At 40.8% G+C, this 21868-nt stretch overlaps 1 long non-coding RNA gene and 1 pseudogene across 2 annotated transcripts; one reads left to right on the top strand and one right to left on the bottom strand.

Annotated features, from left to right (window-relative positions):
- Positions 1–6365: 6365 nt before the first annotated feature.
- Positions 6366–10474, bottom strand: LOC311298890 (annotated as a pseudogene). The gene is made up of 4 exons: positions 10434–10474; positions 8767–9679; positions 8122–8649; positions 6366–8046 (listed from the first exon to the last, which is right to left on the bottom strand). The product of its transcript is annotated as an uncharacterized misc_RNA (transcript).
- Positions 10475–11561: 1087 nt separating this feature from the next.
- LOC311298344 lies at positions 11562–21243 on the top strand. Its single transcript, XR_014628941.1, has 3 exons — positions 11562–11597; positions 12509–12634; positions 20248–21243. It is a non-coding gene; the product is annotated as an uncharacterized lncRNA (long non-coding RNA).
- Positions 21244–21868: the final 625 nt, after the last annotated feature.

Genomic DNA, 21868 nt, shown 5'->3' with positions numbered 1-21868 from the left:
TCAACATTATAATTGCAAAGCAATAAATAATTAAAACCACCAAATTTGGAGAAAATATAATGTGGAATGAAGTTCCAAACAGAGGTAGGATTTTTGAGAAAGTTTTTGGCCCAATTCATTTTAAGAGTATTATTGAATGTACAAAAGTCTAACATATTGAGGCCACCATCTAAATAAGAATTTAAAACAACAGATTTCTTGATATAATGTATGCCATTTTTCCATATGAATTTAAATAACATTTTGTCAGTACTTTTGATAGTGTTGTTATCCACATGGAGCGACTGAGCAGCATATGAAAGTCTGGAGATGCCTTCCCCTTTGGCAAGTAATATTCTTCCCCTCAGAGATAAATCTCTTTGCAGCCATAAATTACATTTTCTTTGGGTTTTCTCCATAATAGGGGAAACATTACATACACATCTATCAATTTGATTTTTACATATAGAGATACCTAGATACGATACCTTATCTTTAATTGGAATATTATTCATTATAGTTAGGTTACATACTTTAATTGAAAGTAGTTCACATTTAGACAAATTTAAAAAAAGACCAGAAGCTTTAGAAAATCTCTCAACAGTGCTGACTGCAAACGGGACCCAAGAGGCATCTCTTAAAAAAAAAACAGTGTCATCTGCCAACTGGCTGGTCTTTATTTCCCTTTCTGCAATGAGAATCCCTTTCAAGGCACTTTTATTAATATAATGAGAGAAAACCTGGGTGCAGTGTTGCCAGATTGGGCGGGTTCCCGCCCAATTGGGCGGTTTTGAATTTGATTGTGCGGGTAAAAAAGGGTTTGGGCGGGTGGACAAAATTTGGGCTGGTTTGGGGTCAGGTCGGCGGTTTTCAAACATCTACATTTTAAAGTCTAATTGATTAAAAAACTAAACTAAAGTGTGCATGTAGTCCATAAAATCAGTCATCATGACATTACTGTACACACACGCGCGCCCATGCAGAGTCAGCTGGCGTTAGTGTTGACATCACCGACGAGCACGCACTTTTAGCCAATCAGTGCTCAGCAGGCAGATGCGATTGAGCGCGATAAGTTGTAGCTGTATATTCAAGTGATCGCTAATGTCAAAGTGATAGGCTAGCTATAGCCTACTAAACAGTAAGTTTTATCTACACAGTAAGAGTAAGATAGTGAGCAACTCTAAAAACGTACACCTGGTGGGAGATAGATGGTGAATAACTCTGAGGAGAGCACAGTTGAATGACTTGAAATTAAATGAAATATGGGACGTGAAATATGTCCATGGCCATGTGCACACTAACCTAACCTTACCAGAGACATCGGCAACTTTTACACCGTCCAGATTGCACTATACTCGACCCTGACAGCTGCTGAAAAAGGTTTGAATCAACGATGAATGAGTTTGACTGCTAAATTCTGCGTTATGTTCTGCAATGTGTACTTCCGAGGGTTAAAGTAATCGGTTCATTTCTTGATTGCCGTTTTGACAGTGTCCATCTGGACATTTTAGTCATTGGCTAATTCTCCTTTATTATTGCCCTGTTTTGATCTGTTTTCCTGGAATTTTTTTTTTTTTTTATCATTGTTATTTTGTTTTAAGGAGATAAAAATTGTGCTTATCAACCTTGAATGACATGGTAATGAATTTATATCATATTATTTTGGCGGCAGTAAAATTTTGGGCGGTTTTTTCTTGTAGTGGGCGGGTTTTGGTGAGCTTTTGGGCTGGAAATCACTGTCCCAATCTGGCAACACTGCCTGGGTGGCAAGGAGGAAAAGATAGGGTGAGGTAGGGCATCCTTGCCTGATACCCCTCTGAAGACTGAATCTAGGTGACATACCAAAACTAAACTTCAGCGAACAGTTACTGTTAGTATAAAGTGTCCTGATGGCATTATTAAAATTTCCTAAGGCAACGAAAAATAAAATAATGCTCCACTGTGTCAAAAGCCTTTTGGAAATAAAAAAAAAAGATAAATCTTTCCTCTGAAATCAAATCAGAATAATCAAGGAGATCTAAAATTAATCTGATATTATTAGAAATGTGCCTATTTTTTTATAAATCCAGACTGAGATTCATCAATTAAATAGCTCATGATTTTCTGTAATCTTTGAGCAAAAATTAGAGCTAATCTGTATTAAGTAAACAGACTGGACGCCAATTTTCAATAAGAAGTGGATCCTTTTTTGGTTTTGGAATTAGAGTAATCACACCTTGTGTCAAGCTAGGAGGAAGAGATGTTTTCAGAATACTCTCTGCATAAACTTCTGCAAGGAACGGAGCTAAGGGTTCGTAGAATGCCTTATAAAATTCGGCAGTAATACCATCATTCCCCGGAGACTTGTTGACTTTAAGATGATTAATAGAATCAACAATTTCCTTAAGGGAAATAGGATCGTCACACCGATTTTTGTCATCTGCCTCTATGGTAATCAGATCGACTATGGAGTCTAAAAAAGAGGAAGTATCATCCTCATCGAACCTAGAGGTATATAATAACTTATAGAACTTATTGCAATAATCAGAAATTGTCTTGGGGTCATCCGTGACGATACCATCAACACTGAGTTTAGACAAGCTATTATAAGTGGCATTAGACTTCTCTAACCTGAAGAAGTAGGCAGAATTTTGTTCTCCTTGCTCCATCCATCTCCTCCTAGATCGCACAAAGGCTCCTTCAGCTTTACGTTTGTAAATATCATCAAGCTGGTTTTGTAATTTGCAAAGCAAAGCAGCATCAAGATTTTCAGGGGACCCCTGCGTAATGGCAGCAGTTTCACTAACAACTGCCTCTTCCTCAGCTTTCCTAAGCTTGGCAAGCTCACTCCCATATCTTCTCATAAATTTACTAATATCAAATTTTAATAACTCCCAATTATTACTAAAAGAGCGTTCCCTCACAGCTTTTTCCCAATAATGGTTTATGAAATAGTTTATTTTTAGCTTAACAGTATTATGAGATAATAGAGAACTATTTAACTTCCAATATGATGGTTTAATAGAATTTAAAGTGCTAACAGAGAGTTTAATAAAAAAAAAAAATAGCCTTATGGTCAGTTAGGGGTGTTGGAAGAATATCAACAAAAGTATTGCGAATGTCAATAGATTTGGAGATTAGCCAAAAGTCTATACGAGAGCGAAGAGAAGCAGCCTAGTTGCTCCAGGTAAAAGCTTTAGTTTTAGGGAGTTTGGACCTCCAGACATTAATCACATCAAGTCTCTCCATGAATTGTTTAAACTTTGAATTAAGTGATGAGGGTTGACCAGGAGGCCATTTATCAAGAACACTGTCAATTGCAATATTGAAATCCCCACCTATAACAAGTAAAGAGTTTGGACATTTTTTTAGCCAGTAAAGTAGTCTACTTTCTATAAACTCAAGAAAACTTGCATTCTCAGACCTTGAATTAAAACCATAAATATTGGCCATAATAATAAAAGTTGAATTGAGATCAATGACATTACACAAAAAACGTCCATTTGAATCACAATCCGCATGTAAAATATTCCCTTTAAATGCATTCCTTAGAGTAGTAACTCCTGCAGAGCATTCAGTTCCATGGCAAAACCAAAGGTCATTACCCCATTGTGATCTCCAGAATTTTGCATCATTGACAGATGAATGGGATTCTTGGAAAAAACAAAAATCAGGCTTCAGTGCTTTTGCAAACAAAAATAAAGCTTTCCTTTTTACAGTTTGCCGTATACCCCTGACATTTAATGAAAACAAAGACAACAACGTCAAAAGGAGATAATGTAACAACCGTGAAAACAAATAAGTTCTTTAAAAGTTCTTAAAGGTCCTGTTCTTTGTGATCCCATTTTTCAAACTTTAGTTAGTGTGTAATGTTGCTGTTGGAGCATAAATAATACCTGTAAAATTATAAAGCTCAAAGTTCAATGCCAAGCGAGATATTTTATTTAACAGAAGTCCCCTTTCAAAGCCTACAGCGAACGGCCGGTTTGCACTACATCCCTCTACTTCCTGCTTTAATGATGTCTCTAGAACAGTTTTTTGACTAACCTCCGCCCACAGGAATACAAAAAACGCCCACTGGGGGCATTGTCCCTGTGGCCTAGTGAGGGCTTCGACTCCTGTATCTCGGTGGCTGACCACACTCACGGCCCCGACCCCGACCCAGTTCAGCAGCATCCTTAATTTGCTCCAAGACCAAGTTCACCACAAGGTCCATTTCTCGAGCACTGTCAGAATCATCAACTGGTAGGACCTCGGGCCTTGGACAAACAGTATCCTTGTAGGGATAATCAACGAAAGGGCGGATGTTCTTAGACAGGTACTGTTGCCTCTGGAGTGATAATCCAGGAGGAGTCAGGATAACTGGTTCTCCATCTGGGAAATCCATGCCTTGCAGAAGGATCTGGAAAGGTAATTCGTCACTGCCTGCCTCTTTCTTGACAAAAACCATTCCAGGATGCTCAGCATCAAACCTGAAAAATTAATGAGACAATGAGAATTTTAGTGCTCATAAACATAGCAAGTGAGATGGCTGTTCTGAAGGTGTCTTGACATCAACACAAAAATCTATCCTTTCTGGTCAGATTCATCTTGCTTATTGCTTATGAAAAAGGGTCATTAAAAAGTCAACTAGAGCAAAGTTCCTACATGCAGATTGTGGTAGTGGTTTGCTTAATATAAATACACTGTACATGCCATTTTACTTAGACAAGTTGCACACTTACCTAAAGTGTTGATACTTTTTCATTCCAAGAACTGGTTTACAGGATCCAGCGAAGAAGGACTGCCAGTCACACACTGGGACTTCTGTCGTACCATCCTCCCTTCCAATGACCTGGGCGATGTTAACAGTGGAGCTATCATTTACAACTTTCTCCAGCACACTCTGTGAAGGCACCACATGACGTTTGAATGCTCTCTTGAGAAGCCCAAAACACCAGTCAGGCGCAAATTTGGTGTGCCCGGCAATAAGGAAGTTCAAGGTTATGCTCCTGTGCAAACCCATTGCGACTCTCCAGGCTTTTGTATACGGTTTTTGTTTTGCCCTGAGCAATTATCGCAGTGGAGATGCAAAAAATCTGTTTCTCCAATGCCATAATTGCTGAAGAAAAAATGGAGGTATGAAATCACTGCATTTGAGCCTTTACTAATGAGATGGGCTTCGTCAACCAGGAAGTCCACCTGCCGAGGAATCCCCTCACAGCAGACACCAAACAACCCACACTTCCTTGGAACAAGAAAATAAATTGGTCCTGGCTGCAAGGGGTTACTTGGCAGGTGGACTTGCTGGGCATAGTCAAACGAGTAGTGCATAGTGATGTTGCGACTACATGGCTGGTTGCTGCTTAGGTCTTTGATGTCATTCTCAGCACACACTTTCTTGGCCTCGGTGACCATGTTATTGTACAGGGACCTCTCAGTTTTAACAATCAATAGATGCTTGTTTTGTTGTGCAACACGGTCTATTTTCTGGACGTTTGTCAAGTTCGCACTACGGAAGATGAGAGTATTATTCTCCTGGCAAACCCAACACAAGTCCGTCATTGGCTTGGCCGTGATAATAAAAGGGCAGACTTTCTTCCAAAGCTTGAAAAAGTTGCTGTCTCCCATTATTCTGTGTCCTGAAAGCAACAAATACAAGAATCCGATAAAGTAATTTTCTAAAGTATTCCAAAGGCTTGAAATGTTTGTGCTATCTCTATAATACCAATTTCAATAATAATTATTTACCTGTATTTTCAAGACCTTGCCTGTAGCAGTTGTAGACCAAAATCTTTGTGTGAGATGAAGGCAGAAGCTGCATGTCATCCCTCTTGAAACCAGGAACCCTCCTAGGAAGGACCAATGCATTTTCTGATGCATAATTTGTCAGGAACCTTACAGCTCGCTGTATATCTTCAAATTCTAGTGATCGTGTATTGTTTTTTCTCCCTCCAGATTTCTTTTCCTTTGACTCCAATCGTTTTGGCTTGCATGCCAAGCGTTTGTTTTAACGCTCTCTATTGGCTTACTGCTGTAATGACGTTGTGGAGGGTTATGAACCTGAAAGCGGGAAATCGAAGCTTTACATAGATACCAAACTTGAGTGGGTAATTCCCAAAGAGCGGGCAGCAGCGAGCGAAGTTTTTAGGCGTGTTTCCGGACATTTTTTTGCACGATTCTGCTGCATCCACTCACAAAAATATAAATATTTTTATACATTTACGGTAGGAAATTTACATAATATCTTCATGGAACATGATCTTTACTTAATATCCTAATGATTTTTGGCATAAAAGAAAAATCGATAATTTTGACCCATACAATGTATTTTCTATTTTTTTATATTATAACATAATTTAATATTTAAAAAATGTTGATCACTGTACCCAAGTGTGAATAATACACAATACATCATTTTAGGTGGTCTTAAGTTGTGTCCATGTCAGTGGGCCTCAGTGAGCAGGGGGATGTGGGATCTCTCTGGAGCTTGCAAAGGGCTGGCCAAATCAGACACCACTGAACAGATCTGCTGTTTCTGCCCCATTTCTTTATTCAGATTATTCACCTCACTCTCTCTCTCTTTCAGCTTCATCTGTGAGATCCGTTTCTTCACTGCTGGGGCCTTTTCATAGCTTTCATTTGGTATACAGTTGTGATGGCCCACTCTTCTACTGCTTCTGCCCGTTCTCTCTGCACTAAGGCCACTGCGTTCCTGCTGGTTTCTCTGCAGCTGGTTGATGCTTTCCTGTAGAGCCTGGCGAAGCTGGTCCGTTTCTTGTCTCTGAGCCTCCAGTTCTGCCTTCACACTCTCAAGCTCGGCCTGTGTCTCGTAACCCAGCACCTGTCTCTCTCTGAGTGTGTGTATTTCTCTCTGGTTCTCCTGCAGCAGTAGTTGTTGCTGTTGGCTCTGGCTTTTCTGTATTTCTAAGCGGGTTCTCACAAACTCCAGGTCTGTTTGTCTTACAGAGACTATGTGCTGTCTCTCATTAGGGGGTATGTGCTTTAAATTAGCACAACCGGACATCTCACCATCACTTAGCTCCAGAGCCTCACGCAGCACTTGCATTAGGTCCAGGTATGTTCTCTCACTGAGCTCCAGAGCATCAGACATGTCCAGTCTGGCTGTACGCTCTCGAGCTGCCTCGGTCAAAACTTCAGGGAACACAAAAGCACTCACAGAACTGATGGATCCCCTCTGAGCTGGAGATCTCTTCATCCAACTCTGCTTCTCTGGCTCCCGCTGCTGGCTCAGACGCTTGCTAGGCCACTTCTGTTCTAGAGCTCTGATTCACTCCCTCATGTCACGCAAACCTTCCTGCTGTTGAAGTATCGCTTTCTCACCGCGATGACCTTTGTGTTTTGACCCCTGATTGATGACATCATTAGGATCTGTCATGAGTGACACATCTTTAGTGTTTCTTAAGGTCTGAAGTGGAACAAGGCTTGTGTTCTCCATCTCTCTGTATGCTGCTGCTTTAATTTTCAGGTCCTCCTCAGTTTGTCTCAGTTTTTCTTCCAGCTTCTTTGTTTCTTCATCTTGCTTTTCCACTAGTTGTGACATCATGGTAAGCTTCTGTGTGGGCATGCTCAGTTGAATCTTCTGGTCTACAACTAAAGCTTTATGACTCTCCAACTCCAACTTCTGCTGTTCACTTAGTTGTCCTGTCATGTCAGATAGCCTAGCATGAGCCTGGGCCAGATCACGACTCAAGGCCTTGATGATCTCACTCTGACTGATCACTTCCTGTTGGGATGAGACCAGAGATGCCCGGAGGGATTTTATGGATTGATCCAGTTCCGAATTTTCCTGTTTTTCTGATGTGCAAGACGTGCTGTTGCTTTCAAAGCCCTCCAGTCCCTCTCTAGCCTCTTTGAGTTGGTCTTTCAGTGAGTCCCTCTCCTCCTCAATCTCTCTCCATCTTTCCTCACTCTGCTGGGCTTTGTTTATTCGTGTTTCCATAGCAACAATGGTGTATGCGTGCTGTCACACCTGCTCCCTGTACTCCTCTACCTCGACCCTGTGTTTCTCTCTCTCCTCTTCAGCTCCCCTGTGCAGGGCCTTCGCCTCTCTTTCCTCACTCTGCTTCATCTTCTTGTTCCTCTCCTCTTTGAGATGGAATTCACGCAGTGTTTCTTTCAACTCTGCTTCTTGTATCTTGAATTCTTCAAATCAAGTCTTGCGTGTCTCTATTTCCCTGTGCAAGGCAGTCTGAAGTTTCTCCAGCTCAAACTGCTTTTCCATGAACTCCAGTCTGCTGTGAAGATCTCTGCCATGCATCTCTGTCTCCTGAAGCTTTTGCATCTCTGACTTTAGTTTCCTGAACTCTGATTGGATGTCCTTGTGGTCCTGGCATAAAATCTTTAAGGCACCTGATACTCCTCCAGTCATCAAAGAGACATCAACCCCTGCTGTCTTTAATATCTGAGCAGCATTTTGCAGTACTGTGAGCAGGAGGTTCAGTAAAAACAGCGAATGCTCCTGAACCCAGCTGAGCGCAGGACTCAAATTCATGTCCTGCAGCCCAGATATTTCCATCTTCACTGTGTCCGCAATGCACACATCTTGTACTCGACTCTGACATTCTTGCAGTCTGGCTCTAAATATTTGGGTCTCATCTAACATTTTACTCTGCGTGTGAGCTTCCTCTTTGAATTTCATTTCAAAGTCATGCACTTTGGTTTTGTACATCTCCTTCTGTTCCATTAGCTCTGATAAACAGTCCAACACTCTCTGTTCTCTCTGCTGCATCTGCTAATGAAGCTGCTTCAGTCTGTCTATCTCTGCCAGCAGAGAGGCCTGTTCTTTTTTGAGGGATTTTGCCTCACTCTTCCTGGCAAGTTGCTCATTCTGATGCTTCTGGGAGTCTTTCAACTTGTCCGTCATGCTTTTGAGCTTGGCTTCTTTGTGTCTCACATCTTGTCTGAGTTTGTCCACCTCAGCTGCTAGTTTAAGAGCCTGTTTCTCTCGAGCAGACACATCTCTCTGCAACCTGCTAATCAATGCTGTAGAAGAATCATTTTCATTCCTCAGTTTATTCATCTGTTCTAATAGACTACGTATCTTCTGATCTGTCTCTGTAACAGCCTGTCCGAGCATCTCTCCTGAACGTCCCTGAAGTTCCAGCATCTCCTCCTTTAGCTGCTGTATCTGATCTTTCTTCTCTTTGATGTCACTCTCCAGGCAGTTAAGTCTGTGTTTGACATCTGGATCACCCTGCTTCTTCTGAGACAGCTGAAGCTTCAGAGCGGACACTTCCTCCTTCAGGGCCATGATCACATCATCCTTCCTTTGGGACTCATCCTCAAAGCACACAGACCCAATGGCAAGGAGTTAATGCTTTGAGAATTGTGAGGTTTTGTGCTACTTCTTAGATAAAATCCTTTTCTTGTATTACCACTCCAGCTTCCTGGTCTGCTGGACTGGGTTTTGCGATCAGGTGCATTTGGACCCCGTTTAGACCCAGCGCTCATGGGGCGAGGGCTGGTAGGAGGGTGGGGTGAAAAAGAAGGGGTCTGAGCTCGTACCCCGGCCTGGGGAATGGGAGACAGGGCAGGCAGAAGAGGAAATTATTTCTCACTGTCAGGTGAGAGCTCATAGGTTGGTCCTCCATAGCCAAAGTGAAGCTGGTCTCCCGGAGAGAGGTGCACAGTGGCATTGTCTATCCGGCAGTCATTGACGTAGGTCCCGTGGGCAGAGTTCAAGTCACGAATAACATAGCAGCTGTCCGCTTTACACCAGCTATTACACCAGTTGTTTTTGGATTGAGTGCGTACACTTTGCAGGAGTTTAAGAGCTATAAATCCCTTCAAAATAGATTGATGTATCTTTGCATCTTTGCAGTTTATGTGTACTTAAAGAGTCTTTGTGGATGCAGTACAGAAACAGATAAAAGTTAATGTATTTATTAAGCAGTTATATAAAACCTTGATTCACAAACATTTTAAAAAGGCATGTAAAAATATGTACAGAATATCAAAGCAAATTGTTCATTGAAAACAAAATAAATATAATTTATTTGATTCATGCAATGTGGCCTGGCTTTATCGTCTGCTAACATGAACCACAAATTCAACATCATTCATCAACTATCCTACAAGTCATCAAGGAATATACAATAATTTTCAACACAATACACAACCTCTTGCTTTGTACAACTTTTAACAAACGTTTTTACAAAACCAGTTGATTTAACAATCACTGCACAACACTTGGACACATGTTTGTAAGAGCTCAGCAGACTATGACAACTTTGTCCAAGAAAACCACAGTCTCACCCTCACATGGCAGAACCATATTTATGGGAATTTTAGAAGACAATATTTTGTATTTGTTTATTAAAATTAAAAATTTTCCTCATGATTGCGGCAACCCACGCGATCCGGCGTCTTCTCGTCAGCTCCTCCACCTGCTTCCCTTGTTGTTGTTTTTTCAGGAAGGAAAGCTGGAAAAACGTATTCCGTTGTTCAGTTTCCTCCCTGAACGATCGTGTGACCTGCTATGGCAGTTCTTGATCGAGCAGCACTGACCAACCATATCGCTGTTATTAAAAACTCGACAGAAAATCCCAAAACAGCCTCCAACACACAAATTCAAATACAGCGGGTAGAGCGGGATAGGGCGCGATCCTGTAAATATGGCGGCGGACCCATAATGCAACACGTCGTGATGTCACCTTCACATTCCCTATTGCTAAAAATATACCCGTGTGACTTACGACTGGTTTTGTGGTCCAGGGTCACATATGTGAATCTATACTTGCCCCAAAACAGAATGTGTACCCCCTGTTCTATTGTTTGCTTCCCACATTTTGAAAGCATGTTTTTCAAAAATGCAGACTTCTTGTCTTTCTGTGAATAACGCTGGCATCTAGACTGAATATCACTCAAAATAGCACATTATCAATGCGTTCCTCTTTCTAATTGTGAGCGGAGTTGAATGTTTATTTGTATGCTTTTTCACACTCAATCCCCATGTATGCGGATGAGTGTGACACCGTTTAATTCATTTTATTAAACCCGGGGAACATATGCAGCTCTCGTCTCTCGTGAATCTTTTCCTTCGACCACATATTATTTTTCTCTCTGGCCAACTGAACATTTCAACCTTGTGTTTCATAAAGTCAGCAAAAAAAAAATAATTAAATAAATAAATAATAATAATAATTCAAAGAAAATGTATTGAAGTGTCAGTCACATAGTACTTTAAAATAAAGTTTTCCTTTAAAAAAAAAAGTACAATTCATAAATATTTGAATAGTTTAGTACAATAAACCTTGATTGTATAATAATAAAATATCAGTTTATGATACAGCTTCATCAAACAAAAATAAAAGAAGAACCCTGGTATAAATGGTTTCTGCACTCAAACATGACTGTTATGTCTTTTAGACAGAATCTCACATATTAGATGTGCTACACTTTATTAGACTTTATTATGATGTGCTACTTATTAGATGGGCATGGACAGGAAATGTTTAAACGTGTATTTATGTATTTCACCTATAATTAAAATCGTAATTTAAATATATCTTATTACTTGTATGTGTTTCTGTATGTAGCCTAAATGTCCTAGCAGAATAGGACTTTTATTTTGGTGAGGTGATATGACGTCATACGTTTGCGTCGCACTTCTGCGTCTGTGATTCGTCTGAAGAAAGGTTTGTGCTTTTGAAAGTGTTTAAATCGATACAAACTGTTAAATATATATTTTATAGTTTCTACAGTCTATTAAAATGATTTAATTACTGAATGTAACGTAGTAATGTTTTATCTAACATTAACAGTGTTAGTTTCAGCACATAAAGGAAAAAGTACGTCTTATTTCTCTCCCTGAATCATAAGTAAGTTTGTCATAAACATGAATTCCGTCAAGTAGGGATGGAGAAACGGAGATAAAAAACAACAACTCGAGTCAGTTTTACCAAATGAGTAAATGTGTTATTAATTTTCAATAGTTGCTTACTTTTTTTATTTTAAATAATATATTCTCCTGTCCTAACCTTAAACAACTTTTGGTAATAAAATTATTATATTATTATAAATTATTGAAATATTTAAACTATTAAAACTTTTTTTTTGATATATGAGCGCATAATTGTGATTTTAAATTAAGTTTTTCTTGGGTAGAAAGATATTTTCTTGAATTCAGAAGAAAAGTTATTGTGTATGGTTTGTTCTAAAAATTGTATACAGTTATGTTAATAATTTTAATAATAATATAAACACGTAACAGTTTACAGCATCAAGGAACGTAATGCACTCTTTATGCACAGCTAGAAAAACTGGAAGTGGCTTACTATTTAATGTAGTTAATAAATAATTAAACACCAACTATAAATATCGAAGTGTCAGTATTTAGTTATTATTTTGTCAATTTGTAGTTTTCTGGCTAATCAGTACAAACAGTGAGCATTAACTATATCATTGACTGACTCCCTCACCAGTGCGCTGACTACTGAACTAGGGAGCTGATTGAGATTTAGTTTGTATTTATTTTACTTTCTGTTAATTTTAATTATTTTCTATCTAATTATTAATATTAAACACGACAAATTGTCCCAACACACAGAAGATCCCCTGATTCAGCTGAGATCCACATGACACACTATTACAAAGATGGCGTTTATTAAAGAGGAGAGTGAAGACATAAAGATTGAAGACAGCGTGAAACATGAAGATACTGAGGAACAAACAGGTTAGTTTCATTCTCTTCATTTTATTCTTATTGAAATGTCGGCCTCTACAGAAATGACAACAACAACATTTACAGCACATTTAAACACAAAATAGATCGATCCAAAGTGCTATACAGTGTACAAAGCAGGTCTAGTAAAAACAACAATTACAGGTTTCCAAAAGCTAAAGGATAAAAATATGACTTGCAGTCGTGATAATTAAGATGTCAATAATGAATAACTACTCAGGAACAAATGAGTAACACCATATTAACACTCTAGTTAGTAGACTATTAACTAACAAGAAACTCTGATTAATGAATTGTGACCCTGGACCACATGGGTCAATTTTATGAGATTGAGATCACCTGCTGAATAAGAGATTAATTAAATAAAAATATAATATAATAAATATAATATAATATAAGCTGAATAAATAAACTTTCCATTGATGTATGGTTTGTTAGGATGGGACAACAGCAATTTGAAAATCTGGAATCTGAGGGTGCCAAAAAATCGAAACATTGAGAAAATCTCTTTAAAGTTGTTCATTTCTGTTGGCGATTGTGCTGCATTCACTCCAGAAATACATGTTTTATATATTTACAGTAGGAAATATACAAAATATCTTCATGGAACATGATCTTTACTTAATATCCTAATAATTTTTGGCATAAAAGAAAAATCAATAATTTTGACATATAGAATGTATTTTTTGCCTATTGCCACAAATATACCCGTGCGACATGTGACTGGTTTTGTGATCCAGGGTCACAATTAGTAAGTAATAGCACTCAGTTGAATGTGGTAGTTCACTATTAGCTAATCAATGCTACTATTTTTTTCATACCTCCCAGAGGACTAATAAGAACTACTATATCCAGATTAATAATTAATGTGAAAAAATGCATAATGTATAATATAAGGTAATGGTAACCCACTAGTAATGACTCAAGTATCCTCCAGAAGAAATTACAAATTATTTGTATCAGCATTCTAAAGTGAAAAGCATGATAACGTCTCGGGTTACTCCATGGTTCCCTGAGAGTAGGTAACTAGACATTGCGTCGAAGCTGACACGATGGGGAAACTCCCTTTCTCTGAAATACTGAAGCCTGATTGACGCTTTTTTGCACTTGCAATAGCCAATGGCGTTCAAGCACGAGAAGGCTGGCCGCTATATAAGATCGCGCTGAGCGCCATTGCTTTGGATCTTTCGACTGAACGACCACAAAAGCACGGTTCAAAAGGTTTTTTTTACACAGTGTCTCATTCCCCACTCTCAGGGAACCATGGTTACATTAGTAATCTGAGATGTTCCCTTTCAAGATAGGTCTCTCGACATTGCGTCGAAGCTGTGATGCGATGGGGAACATATAAAATCCCTGCTGTGTAAATAAACAACAGCAATAAAACTAGCCGAATCTAACAGAAGAGTAGAATGGGAGTGAATACACAGGCCAAGACTCAAGAGGTTGTGGGCAGTGAGCCACACCTCCCCCGTATTGGTCACCTGACCTGGTTGAAACACTCAACCAGTCAGTTGGTAGCCAGCCAAGACGGTGCCGGCACCTTCAGCAATGCTGAACATAGTATAGTGAAGGGAGGTGATTGAAGCAACAATAATGTGATTGGTGCATTTATAACAAGACAGCTTGATATGCGGGTGACAATAAGCAATCAGTTTAGCAAAGGGATTAAATAAAATCTTTAAACACTGAAATGCACACAAAACAGGGCAGGCAGACTCAGCTGGAGCCCTGTCATTATAAGCCAAGCGAGCTGCTTGACAAATGCTGTTCGCAGTTAGCACATAAGAGCAGCAAAGAGCTCGCTTAAAGGAACACGCCGACTTTTTGGGACTTTGGCTTATTCACTGTATCCCCCAGAGTTCATACATACCTTTTTCATCTCCGTGCGTGCTGTAACTCTGTCTGACGCACCCACCGCTAGCCTAGCTTAGCACAAAGACTGGAGGTCAACGGCTACAGCAAGCATACTGCCTAGAGCCCTGCACGAGGCAAAACATCCAGCCCTAACCGAGACCTGGCCCGTGGTGTTCAAGCCCTACTCAGGCCCCAGCCCGAAAACGTCTGGAATTTTTCAGCCCGAACCCGACCCAAGACCAACATCAATATCACTTTAAGCTCTCTCTGACGCGTGCTCTCTGATGCGCGCTGTCTCTGCTAGACGCACACACACACACGCTACTTGGTAAAATTTTATTATAGGCCTCAAACATAACTCCTACCACCGACAATTATGCCCACAAATATTAATACAGACTGTCCATTACAGAGAAGCATAAGCATGCAGTAGAGAATATTATATAGCCAAATGTGATCCAGCAGTAAAGAAAGTTTTACGGCCTACCTTTTTTTGATGTCAAGTAACTTTACTGAAGAACGTTTCAAAGAACTCTTCGCCAACTGGCTAACGTTAAATAATAATAAAAATATAATAAAGAAAAAAATCCGTTGAACTAAGTAGGCTCATTCACTGTTTATTCGCGAGTGTTGTGAAGAAAAAGAACAGCATCCACTGTTGAAGGCTTCAGGCTCATTGTTTGTTGTGGTAATCAAATCAAAACTCTTTCAAAATGCAGCTTTTCCTGAAGTATTGGGAACTTTTAGTAACTCCCCACGCTCCAACTCAGAGACGTCACTAGGATTGGAAGACGGGGGGGCTTAGCCCCCAGGGTATTTGTAACTTGCATTTGCACAATCTTTGCACTCACATCTAGAGCTACACATATGCCTATTATAGAGAGAGGTTATATTATTGGCAAAGAATAAAGAGTTGTGATTAGCTTGCTAAGTTAACCATTTCTTGTATTTTGCTTGTTCACTCTAGCTAGTCTACAGTTTTCCAAAGCTAGCAAACCAAAATATCCCCTTTCCTTTACCTCAAGAAAACGTAGCTAAAGGTAAGGAGGTAATTAAAAACAACTTACAATTTCACTTTGTATCATGACACTTACCAATCTTCCTTTCACCATTAAGGCCTATTTATACTTCTGCATCGAACTCACGCTGTGGCTACGTCGTAGGCTGTGTGTAGCGCGCGTACCCTTCGGCGTACCCTGACGTGCACCTCTCCAAAAATGTAACAACGCGTCAACTCTACGCGGACGCAAGCGCTGTGATTGGTCTGCTAGGACCGCTCCCTCGGGTTTCACATGCTCCCTCTGCAAGTGTAATTGCGCGTCAACGCGGACAACGACGCAGAAGTATAAATGAAAACCAACACGTTGCCTACAGCGTAGAGGCTCCGGTGTAGGTCCGACGCAGAAGTAGAAATAGGCCTTTAGGTTTATACTCGATGCGTCCGCAAGAGCGCGAAGGTGCTTGAGGCAAAAATGTCAACGTCATTGAGGTTGGGGGTCGTGCGCGTTGGGTGCGCAAGACCCCATTTCGCTTGGCGGTGTGCTCGGCTTTTTTTGTAACAGCGCGCGCGGCTCCGCTTCCGAAGATGAACGACTTCGAGCCGAATCTGGCCGAGCTCGAACTTCTCACCACACCGGCACCCAGTTTGCACGTCTAAATTAGTTGCTTACATTTAAAAAATGAGCATACAATAGCATAACACGTATTTTTAATGAACATAAAGGTCCATGTTTAAAAAAAAATTCACGAAACTTAATTAAATGTTTAGTGAAATTAGAAAATGTGGAAGAGATTGTTCATTTAGTTATACTGTATACACATTCTCATATCCATATATTTTGTTTTATTGTCATGAGTAATAATCTCAGGGTTTACTAGGTTTTACACGATTCTTTTTGTAGTGTGGTATTGGTGGTGATGTACTAAAATATACATTGTCACGTGTGTATAGCTTTCTTCTTCTCACCGCTAATTCCTGGTTTAGAGGACAATTACTCGAGTCGCCCCCTATCATTTCAAAGAATAGTACAACAGCGAACGCGTCAAGTATAAACCATAGACTCTAAAAAATATGGACAAAGCGTCTGTGACGTCACCCATAGATTTTCTGAAGAACGGTTTTGAGGCTGTTTATGGGGGGTATGGGCGGCGTATCCTAACCCCGTCCACCTTCTGGCCAATCCCTATATGGGTAAAGGACGCGAATCCGGTTATTCTGCAAATGGAACAGCTCGTGTTACTCAGCTCGCTCTACTACTCTGGTTATCTCTGTATGTATATATTAGGCAACAATAAAACGAAATATGTTATAAAACACCACACTAACTCTTTTCGTTTTCATTTAAAGAAATCTTAAACATTATAGACACACATTTTAACATGGTGGTCTATGGACATTGGCTCCCTTTTGGGACCTGCCCCTAGCGGATTTTCAATGTATTGCAGTTTGTCGCACTTCCGGGTAGGCTTCATTTTTCAGATTAGAATGTTGCCGCTTGGTATAAACGCCTCGTCCGTTTGGGGAGGTGCGCGCGCAGACTGCGGAGTCTCGCGCTGCGGAGCCAGGCGAAAGTATAAAGGCTTTAGCGTGTGTATCAGTGTGTGTGTGGGCGGGAGGGTGCATAGCGAGTTCAACTTCAGACCAAACTAGAGTAACGACGAGACGAGATGAATCCTCCAGTTACTTGCAACGCTCTGAAAGCTGCCACAGTTTACACCAATGCAACGAGACGGTGCGGTGCATCATCTTAATAGCACAACGACTCTTTGTTCTTCTGTCCAACTTCCGATTTTTTGGCTATTTTTAGTAGCTGGATATATATCATTTGTTGCATCTAAATATGAATGAGGATACGGTTATTTATAAATCAAATTGTTATTGTTGTTCTTATTATCATTTAGGGGGGCTTAGGAACATTTTGGGGTAGCTTCAGCCCCCCTAAAATAGGCCTAACGACGTCCCTGCTCCAACTTTTCCCTGATGCTCTGCATGATCAACTGTCACCTAATGCATTGCACGCGCGCCGCGTTACTCGCGTAATCGCATATTGTGTTGCATATTTATAATATTATCAATATAACAATATTTCATATATTAGCCTGCGCTCTGCACGCATATTATTGAAGGAGAAAAGCTAAATGAGCCCGAGTCCGACCAAAGCCCGATCTGTAAAAAAAAAGAAAAAAAAGACCCGACTGCTTCCAATAAGTGACAAAATAACCCAACATTTTCCTATTTACACATTGTGATGTATATAGTGACAGCGTGTACAAATAACAAGGTCACATGAGACACAGCCACCTTCTAACCGTATACATACTGGGAACTATATTCTCTGAAGACGAAGCACTGCTACTTCTGCGGATTGATTCTTCAGTGTTACTCCTGTCTAGTTAAATTCCTGATTTTGTGACAGAGCTCTGACACTCCCGGTTTTTGTCTCGTCTTTGTCTGAGTGCGCGGTTTCGAGCGTGCTCGAGCCGTGCACTCACTTGTCTACATGCCTTGTTACATGTGCGGGGCGTGATGTTTGGATCCCGTCACATCGGTCTAGTTTGGATTCAGTTCTGTGTCGGGATTCAGATATCCATGCTCCGCGTGTTTGTCTTCTGTTGTGAGCGCACAGGATGAGTCTTGTTTTGTGTAGCACACAGCTTGTGTTTTGTGTGAGCACATGGCTTATCATGTGTTTCCTTGTGCCATGTGCTCTCCTGTCGATTGTCTAACCCCGCCCACCTTGTTACCTGATTATTGATTCATTTTCCCCACCTGTCTTCCCTCGTTACCTGCTTTGTTTGCTTTCCCTATTTATTCTCCCTGTGTTTGCAGTCCTGTGCTGGTTCGTCGTCGTATGTACACTGTGTGTTTCCCTGCTGTGTGCTTCAAGTCAAGTTTAGCCAAGCCAAGTCAAGTTGAGTCATGTTTTCCCCCTTGGGGTAGTTTTTGTTTGTATTTTGTTTTATTTTAACCCATCAACTCTGCACTTGAGTCCTCGCTTCATCCCTCACCCACAAACCTGACAGAACGAACCAGCCATTATGAGGACTCAGCACAAGAAGGGCTTGCATCATCCACCAGCCTCCACTCTCTCCAGCCCCCTCTATGAACGCATTCTCCAGTTCAAGGCCTTGAGCTCCCTCCGTCAAAGGGGGACTGATCTGAGGAAGTTTGCTCTAGAGTTCAGCGATGCTGCAGAGGGGCTGGGGTTCAACAACGCGGCTCTCAAGGATCTTTTTAACTCTACCCTTGATGCCCAGTGGTGACCCAAGAGGCTGCAGCGCCTCCAGTGGCAACCGAAGTGCCTGCAGCACCCACAGAGGTGACCGAAGAGGCTGCGGCGCCCCCAGAAGTGGTAAGCTCCTTCCTACTGCCTCGACCTCGCAAGCATAGGAGGAGGAAGAAGGCTTTTCTTTCACCTGGTCCAGTGGTCCCAGAGGTCCCTGTTATGGCCATGAAGGCCATTCCTGAGCAGCCTGCTCTCCCCGTCTGTCCTGTCACGATCGAAGAGGCTACCCTCTCCCTTTATGTTGGCGCGCTTATGTGTTTCTGGGCCGCACATGCCTCCCTGTCGGCTACCTGTCAGCTATCAGTCCTGCCTTAGCGAAGAGGGTGGTTTTCACCTTTTATGCAGTTGCTTTCCTACGTGCCTGGGCAGCACACACCTCAAAAATGGCCGTCTCCAGTCCTGTTGGCACCCTGGATGCCATCCCTGAGTGGCCTGATGCTGTCCCAGAGCCTGCTGCCACCCCGGAGGCTGTCCCAGAGAACTGTCTGCCCTGTGCCCACCGCGTCGGCCGTGTATCCTTTGGAGCAGTTATATTTGTGGGATTTCCCTTCCTCACTATAGTCCCTGTCTTGCCCAAGCCTGGCCAGCCTGCTGTGCCTGCCCTGATGGTTCTGTCTTTGCTGCCTTACCCACCCTGGCCTTCTGCCAAGTATCCAGATCCGCCTGATCCACCTTGGCCCTCGGCCGGGAATCCTGAACCGCCGGAGCCCGCCTGATCGGTCTCTCAGGCACCGCCCTGGCCTTCTGCCGGAGTCTCCCTGGTCCATCCCTCCAGTTCCACCCTGGACCCCTGCCTGGAATCCTGTCCCGGCTGAGCCTCCTTGGCTCAACCCGCCCATCCCTCTCTGGTTCCTCATGACTTTGTGGATGTTCCGCTGGCTCTGACTTGGCTCCCCTTCCCTTCCCTTCCCTCCCCTCCCCTCCCTGTCTGTTTTTCATTTCATCTGCCTGTCTTGTTGTCTGTTGTGTTTCGGTCTTGTATTGTCATGTTCCTGTTTTGTTTTGTATGTCAAGTCAAGTCAAGTCATATTTTCCCCCTTGGGATAGTTTTTGTTTGTATCTTGTTTTATTTTTATTATTAAAATAAAGCCCATGCACTTGAGTCCTCGCTTCATCCCTCACCCACAACCCTGACACATAGGGTACCTTATTATTCTAAGTTTTGAGATTTTGATAAGTTGTTGAGATCTATCGGTTAAAATTTACAATCAAAATTTGGTCCGATTTGAGCATTGGTCTGAACAAAAATGGCAGACAGGCTGAATGAAAAAGTAAATCCACTCGCTAACGGTAGGTGGTGCTTATGGAACAGCAGAAAAAGAGCTGTTTTAATCTCTTTAAGCTGCGCTTATAAACACTATTTTAGTAGGCAGTACACTAAGGGAAGACTTTCAGTTTGGTGTGTGTTGCTCTGTACCATTAAATAAGGGTTAATTTATATTTGCTTTTGTTTTGCTTTAGACCTGATGCAGCTGAAAGAGGAGAGTGAAGAACTGATGGAAATGGAAGAGAAAAATCAGCATATGAAAGATTACGATTACATAACTGGAGAAAAATCTTTTGGTTGCTCAGTGACAAAAAAGGTTTCCTCACGAAAAGAAATTCTTAAGACTCACATTAGAATTCACACCGGAGAGAAGCCTTTTACATGTGATCAGTGTGGAAAGAGTTTTACACATAAAGGACACTTTAATGTCCACATGAGAATTCATACTGGAGAGAAATCTTTCACCTGCATTCTGTGTGGGAAAAGCTTCTCACGAAAAGAAAATCTTAAGACTCACATGAGAATTCACACCGGAGAGAAGCCTTTTACTTGTGATCAGTGTGGAAATAGTTTTACATATAAAGGACATGTGAATTCCCACATGAGAATTCACACTGGAGTGAAGCCGTTCACATGTGATCAGTGTGGAAAGAGTTTCGCAATTAAAGGAAACCTTAAAATTCACATAAGAAGTCACACTGGACAGAAGCCTTACACGTGTCCTCAGTGTGACATGAGTTTCACATATCTTAGAGACTTGAAACATCATTTGCAAATTCATTCTGGAAAGAAACTTTAGCGTTCTGAGTGTGGCAAGAGGTTTAGGAAAAGGAGCAATTTTGAAAACCACCTGCTTATTTATTCTGAGGGAAAATGATTTAATTTTGATCAGCATTAGAAACAACTTTTGCCATCACACAGATACACCTGAAAAGTCATGCCGATGTGATTAAATGTGTGGAAAGATTTTCAAATGGCTCTGCATTTTCAAAGGTGAGCTACGTAAGATTTATGTTATAATTCATTCTCTTAACCCAGTTTATTGTTCATTGACTACAGTGGTGTTCTGAAATGAGGAGGCAAAGTCCTCATAGTTTTATTAATGTTTTTGGTAACACTTTACTTGAAGGGGTGTGCTTAAGACTGACATAACATCTTCATAATCATGACATGACACATGTCATGAATATGAAGGAGGTTTTATGCACGTTAATGACAATTGTCTTTAAGTGTCATTCGCTCAATTATGTCATTTTTAATGCAAAGATGACATTGTTTGAGATGTCTTTGTTGTAACAACTTGACATAAACCAATACATCATAACCTGTCAGTGTCTTTGTCATGACAACTTGACATTACCAAGACAGCATAACCTGTCATAAATATGTCATAAACATGACAGCAGATTAATCATCAAACTTAAGAAACCACTTAGCTTTATGGGTTAACATTACATTATATTTCTGACCACTTTTTTTCCAGTGGTATAAAATTAATTTGTCATTAAAATGTCATTAAGTGTTAATACTGTCAAATTATTTTATAACTAATTCTGGAATACTGGGAAAAAAAAGTGGTCAGAAATATATTCATGACAGTGATAATGGCCTCATGACAGCCAATGTCAAAACCAACCACATGACAGTTTAATGTAATGTTAAGTAGTTTCTTAAGTTTGATAATAATCTGCTATGTCATGTTTATGACACATTTATGACAGGTTATGATGTATTGATTTATGTCAAGTTGTCGTGACAAAGACACTGACAGGTTATAATGTATTGGTTTATGTCAAGTTGTCATAACAAAGACAT

The sequence above is a fragment of the Rutilus rutilus genome, assembly GCF_951802725.1.
Source record: "Rutilus rutilus genome assembly, chromosome: 10".
In the NCBI taxonomy this organism is placed as follows: domain Eukaryota; kingdom Metazoa; phylum Chordata; class Actinopteri; order Cypriniformes; family Leuciscidae; genus Rutilus; species Rutilus rutilus.
Note: the sequence above shows the minus strand (reverse complement) of the source record. Positions and strands in the feature narration are given on the sequence as shown.